This window comes from Rattus norvegicus, chromosome 14 (genome assembly GCF_021556685.1).
Source record: "Rattus norvegicus strain SHRSP/BbbUtx chromosome 14, alternate assembly SHRSP_T2T, whole genome shotgun sequence".
Classification (NCBI taxonomy): domain Eukaryota; kingdom Metazoa; phylum Chordata; class Mammalia; order Rodentia; family Muridae; genus Rattus; species Rattus norvegicus.
In genome coordinates, this window is record NC_141547.1 from 53,373,446 (window position 1) to 53,380,000 (window position 6,555).

Sequence of the window (6,555 nt, forward strand, 5' to 3'; positions counted from 1 at the left end):
CCTTCCAAGAAACAATGGGGATGATCTTAGTTGACATGCTCCACAGTGGGGATAAGGAACCTGAAGAGACCACTTCCAATAGATAGACAAGGCCCCCAATGGAGGAATGAGGTTACCAAACTACATTAAAAAATTTGACCCAGAACTGTTCCTGCCTGAAATAAATACAGGGACAAAAATGGAGCAGATTGAAGGAAAGGTCATTCAGTTACTAGCCCAACTTGGGATCCATCCCATGGTTAGGCACCAAACCCTGAAACTCTTACTGATGCCATGTTGTGACTACAGAGTAGAGGTACCCTCTGCGAGACTCTACAAGCTGCTTACTGATACAGATGCAGATACTTACCAGCAACCATTGTGCTGAGATCGGGGGCACCTATGGATGAGTTAGAGGGAAGGAATGAACAAGCTGAGCAGAATGGCAACTCCACAGGAACACCAGCAGTATCAACTAATCCGGACCCAAGTGAGCTCCCAGATCCTAAGCCGCCAACTAAAGAACATATGTGTGCTGTTCCTTGGCCACATTCGCATATGTAACAAAGGCCTTGTTTGGCCTCAATGGGGGAGGGTGTGCCTAATCCTGCAAAGACTTGATGTCCAAGGGAAGAGGGATGAGAGGTAGTTTGCTGAGGTGGGTGATTGGGAGAGGAGAGTATTCTCTCAGAGCCAAAGGGGAGGAAGATGGGATGAAGAAATTTTGGTGGGGTGACTGGATAGCAAGGGGCAACAACATTTGGAATGTAAATAAATGAAACAATTTTAAAAAATTGTCAGATGTATTAATTTTTACAGCTCTGTCAAATGAGAGAAGAATATCTGGTCTATACACAGAATATTCTCAGGGATATGGAACTTTGAAGTCTTCTTGATTTTACCTTGTTCTCCATGCAGAAAATTGTTTATTCTATGTAGGGGCAGGTAATAGATGTGTGTCTAGTAACTGTAATAGGTAGATGAAACACGATGGCTACCAGAATCTCAATCGTTCTCTGGAGGATAAATAATTAACAGGAGACTAAGTTGAAGTGTTTACTTTGTGTATACATAGGGGATAGGTGTGGAGTAGATGCTTGTTGGTGTGGTGTGTGATATTCTTTGGCAGTTAACACCTCTCCTGTGATCAGTCTCAATGTGTTGGCAATTTACTATGTCTACTACCCATCTTTCCTATACATGTATCATCCTCTGCAGCCCTATACTCTCAAGATGCACATCCCAAAAAAGGATTCAAAATATTTCCAGCGGGACATGGAAAAGGTGATAAAAATTATGAGCAGAAATGTTATTATTGGGGAACACCCATATAGAGGAAGGGGGAAAAGGGGATTATGGATAGGAAAACGGGAAAGGGAATAACATTTGAAATGTAAGAAAATGTAAGTAAAGAAATATATCGAATAAAAAAAAGTGGATGAGAAAAAAATAAATTTTATGATTGGCCTGTACTCTTATCTCTGTTAATATTTACTGCCACATCTTGTAGATTAAGTCCTCTATTTCGTTCCAGTCTTGGAAAATCTAACAAAAATAGGTCCTATCTATCAGGGAAAATGCCAGCTGGGAAACTCTCTCTTGAGAAAAGTTATGAGATACCATGAAAAGTAAAGTTAAGCACAGAATTGGTGGTGGAAAAAAGTAAAATTTGAAAACCTTAAAAGATAAAAGTTCTCCAGGAGAGGACCATTTACGTAGTATCTGCACAGAGGTGGTTGGTTTGTAGTGCCAGACTCTGCAGAGACATGAACATTATCAATATGTATCTGTTTCTGTTAAAGAGAGCAAATTCAAACTTCTTTTCACTCTCCTCATCCTTCTTGCTCTCTTCTTTTTTTTTTTTTATTAACTTGAGTATTTCTTATATACATTTCAAGTGTTATTCCCTTTCCCGGTTTCCGGGCAAACATTCCCCTCCCCCCTCCCCTTCCTTATGGGTATTCCCTTCCCAACCCTCCCCCCATTGCCGCCCTCCCCCCATAGTCTAGTTCACTGGGGGTTCAGTCTTAGCAGGACCCAGGGCTTCCCCTTCCACTTGTGCTCTTACTAGGATATTCATTGCTACCTATGGGGTCAGAGTCCAGGGTCAGTCCATGTATAGTCTTTAGGTAGTGGCTTAGTCCCTGGAAGCTCTGGTTGCTTGACATTGTTGTACTTTTGGGGTCTCCAGCCCCTTCAAGCTCTTCCAGTTCTTTCTCTGATTCCTTCAACGGGGGACCTATTCTCAGTTCAGTGGTTTGCTGCTGGCATTCGCCTCTGTATTTGCTGTATTCTGGCTGTGTCTCTCAGGAGAGATCTACATCCAACTCCTGTTGGCCTGCACTTCTTTGCTTCATCCATCTTGTCTAATTGGGTGGCTGTATATGTATGGGCCACATGTGGGGCAGGCTCTGAATGGGTGTTCCGTCAGTCTCCGTTTTAATCTTTGCCTCTCCCTTCCCTGCCAAGGGTATTCTTTTTCCTCATTTAAAGAAGGAGTGAAGCATTCATATTTTGATCATCCGTCTTGAGTTTCGTTTGTTCTAGGGATCTAGGGTAATTCAAGCATTTGGGCTAATAGCCACTTATCAATGAGGGCATACCATGTATGTCTTTCTGTGATTGGGTTAGCTCACTCAGGATGATATTTTCCAGTTCCAACCATTTGCCTACGAATTTCATAAACTCGTTGTTTTTGAGAGCTGAGTAATATTCCATTGTGTAGATGTACCACATTTTCTGTATCCATTCCTCTGTTGAAGGGCATCTGGGTTCTTTCCAGTTTCTGGCTATTATAAATAAGGCTGCGATGAACATAGTGGAGCACGTGTCTCTTTTATATGTTGAGGCATCTTTTGGGTATATGCCCAAGAGAGGTATAGCTGGATCCTCAGGCAGTTCAATGTCCAATTTTCTGAGGAACCTCCAGACTGATTTCCAGAATGGTTTTACCAGTCTGCAATCCCACCAACAATGGAGGAATGTTCCTCTTTCTCCACATCCTCGCCAGCATCTGCTGTCACCTAAGTTTTTGATCTTAGCCATTCTCACTGGTGTGAGGTGAAATCTCAGGGTTGTTTTGATTTGCATTTCCCTTATGACTAAAGATGTTGAACATTTCTTTAGGTGTTTCTCAGCCATTCGGCATTCCTCAACTGTGAATTTTTTGTTTAGCTCTGAACCCCATTTTTTAATAGGGTTATTTGTTTCCCTGCATTCTAAATTCTTGAGTTCTTTGTATATTTTGGATATAAGGCCTATATCTGTTGTAGGATTGGTAAAGATCTTTTCCCAATCTGTTGGTTGCCGTTTTGTCCTAAGCACAGTGTCCTTTGCCTTACAGAAGCTTTGCAGTTTTATGAGATCCCATTTGTCGATTCTTGATCTTAGAGCATAAGCCATTGGTGTTTTGTTCAGGAAATTTTTTCCAGTGCCCATGTGTTCCAGATGCTTCCCTAGTTTTTCTTCTATTAGTTTGACTGTGTCTGGTTTGATATGGAGGTCCTTGATCCACTTGGACTTAAGCTTTGTACAGGGTGATAAGGATGGATCGATCTGCATTCTTCTACATGTTGACCTCCAGTTGAACCAGCACCGTTTGCTGAAAATGCTATCTTTTTTTCCATTGGATGGTTTTGGCTCCTTTGTCAAAAATCAAGTGACCATAGGTGTGTGCGTTCATTTCTGGGTCTTCAATTCTATTCCACTGGTCTATCTGTCTGTCTCTGTACCAATACCATGCAGTTTTTATCACTATTGCTCTGTAATACTGCGTGAGTTCAGGGATAGTGATTCCCCCTGAAGTCCTTTTATTGTTGAGGATAGCTTTAGCTATCCTGGGTTTTTTGTTATTCCAGATGAATTTGCAAATTGTTCTGTCTAACTCTTTGAAGAATTGGATTGGTATTTTGATGGGGATTGCATTGAATCTGTAGATTGCTTTTGGTAAAATGGCCATTTTTACTATATTAATCCTGCCAGTCCATGAGCATGGGAGATCTTTCCATCTTCTGAGGTCTTCTTCAATTTCTTTCCTCAGTGTCTTGAAGTTCTTATTGTACAGATCTTTTACTTGCTTGGTTAAAGTCACAGCGAGGTACTTTATATTATTCGGGTCTATTATGAAGGGTGTCGTTTCCCTAATTTCTTTCTCGGCTTGTTTCTCTTTTGTATAGAGGAAGGCAACTGATTTATTTGACTTAATTTTATACCCAGCCACTTTGCTGAAGTTGTTTATCAGCTTTAGTAGTTCTCTGGTGGAACTTTTGGGATCACTTAAATATACTATCATGTCATCTGCAAATAGTGATATTTTGACCTCTTCTTTTCTGATCTTTATCCCCTTGATCTCCTTTTGTTGTCTAATTGCTCTGGCTAGAACTTCAAGAACTATATTGAATAAGTAGGGAGAGAGTGGGCAGCCTTGTCTAGTACCTGATTTTAGTGGGATTGCTTCAAGTTTCTCTCCATTTAGTTTAATGTTAGCAACTGGTTTGCTGTATGTGGCTTTTACTATGTTTAGGTATGGGCCTTGAATTCCTATTCTTTCCAGTACTTTTATCATGAAGGGGTGTTGAATTTTGTCAAATGCTTTCTCAGCATCTAATTAAATGATCATGTGGTTCTGTTCCTTCAGTTTGTTTATATAATGGATCACGTTGATGGTTTTGCGTATATTAAACCATCCCTGCATGCCTGGGATGAAGCCTACTTGATCATGGTGGATGACTGTTTTGATGTGCTCTTTAATTCGGTTTGCCAGAATTTTATTGAGTATTTTTGCGTCGATATTCATAAGCGAAATTGGTCTGAAGTTCTCTTTCTTTGTTGTGTCTTTGTGTGGTTTAGGTATAAGAGTAATTGTGGCTTCGTAGAAGGAATTCGGTAGGGCTCTATCTGTTTCAATTTTGTGGAATAGTTTGGATAATATTGGTATGAAGTCTTCTATGAAGGTTTGATAGAATTCTGCACTAAACCCATCTGGACCTGGGCTCTTTTTGGTTGGGAGACCTTTAATGACTGCTTCTACTTCCTTAGGAGTTATGGGGTTGTTTAACTGGTTTATCTGTTCCTGATTTAACTTCGATACCTGGTACCTGTCTAGGAAATTGTCCATTTCCTGAAGATTTTCAAGTTTTGTTGAATATAGGTTTTTATAGTAAGATCTGATGATTTTTTGAATTTCCTCTGAATCCGTAGTTATGTCTCCCTTTTCATTTCTGATTTTGTTAATTTGGACGCACTCTCTGTGTCCTCTCGTTAGTCTGGCAAAGGGTTTATCTATCTTGTTGATTTTCTCAAAGAACCAACTTTTGGTTCTGTTGATTCTTTCTATGGTCCTTTTTGTTTCTACTTGGTTGATTTCAGCTCTGAGTTTGATTATTTCCTGCCTTCTACTCCTCCTGGGTGTATTTGCTTCTTTTTGTTCTAGAGCTTTTAGGTGTGCTGTCAAGCTGCTGACATATGCTCTTTCCTGTTTCTTTCTGCAGGCACTCAGCGCTATGAGTTTTCCTCTTAGCACAGCTTTCATTGTGTCCCATAAGTTTGGGTATGTTGTACCTTCATTTTCATTAAATTCTAAAAAGTTTTTAATTTCTTTCTTTATTTCTTCTTTGACCAGGTTATCATTGAGTAGAGCATTGTTCAATTTCCACATATATGTGGGCATTCTTCCCTTATTGTGATTGAAGACCAGTTTTAGGCCATGGTGGTCTGATACCACGCATGGGATTATTTCTATCTTTTTGTACCTGTTGAGGCCCGTTTTTTGACCAATTATATGGTCAATTTTGGAGAAAGTACCATGAGGAGCTGAGAAGAAGGTATATCCTTTTTCTTTAGGATAGAATGTTCTTAAATATCCATTAAGTCCATTTGGCTCATGACTTCTCTTAGTCTGTCGACATCACTGTTTAATTTCTGTTTCCATGATCTGTCCATTGATGAGGGTGGGGTGTTGAAATCTCCCACTATTATTGTGTGGGGTGCAATGTGTGTTTTGAGCTTTAGTAAGGTTTCTTTTACGTATGTAGGTGCCCTTGTATTTGGGGCATAGATATTTAGGATTGAGAGTTCATCTTTTGGATTTTTCCTTTGATGAATATGAAGTGTCCTTCCTTATTTTTTTGATGACTTTTAGTTGGAAATTGATTTTATTTGATATTAGAATGGCTACTCCAGCTTGCTTCTTCTGACCATTTGCTTGGAAAGTTGTTTTCCAGCCTTTCACTCTGAGGTAGTTTCTGTCTTTGTCTCTGAGGTGTGTTTCCTGTAGGCAGCAGAATGCAGGGTCCTCGTTGCGTATCCAGTTTGTTAATCTATGTCTTTTTATTGGGGAGTTGAGGCCATTGATGTTGAGAGATATTAAGGAATAGTGATTATTGCTTCCCGTTATATTCATATTTGGATGTGAGGTTATGTTTGTGTGCTTTCATTCTCTTTGTTTTGTTGCCAAGACGATTAGTTTCTTGCTTCTTCTAGGGTATAGCTTGCCTTCTTATGTTGGGCTTTACCATTTATTATCCTTTGTAGTGCTGGATTTGTAGAAAGATATTGTGTAAATTTGGTTTTGTCATG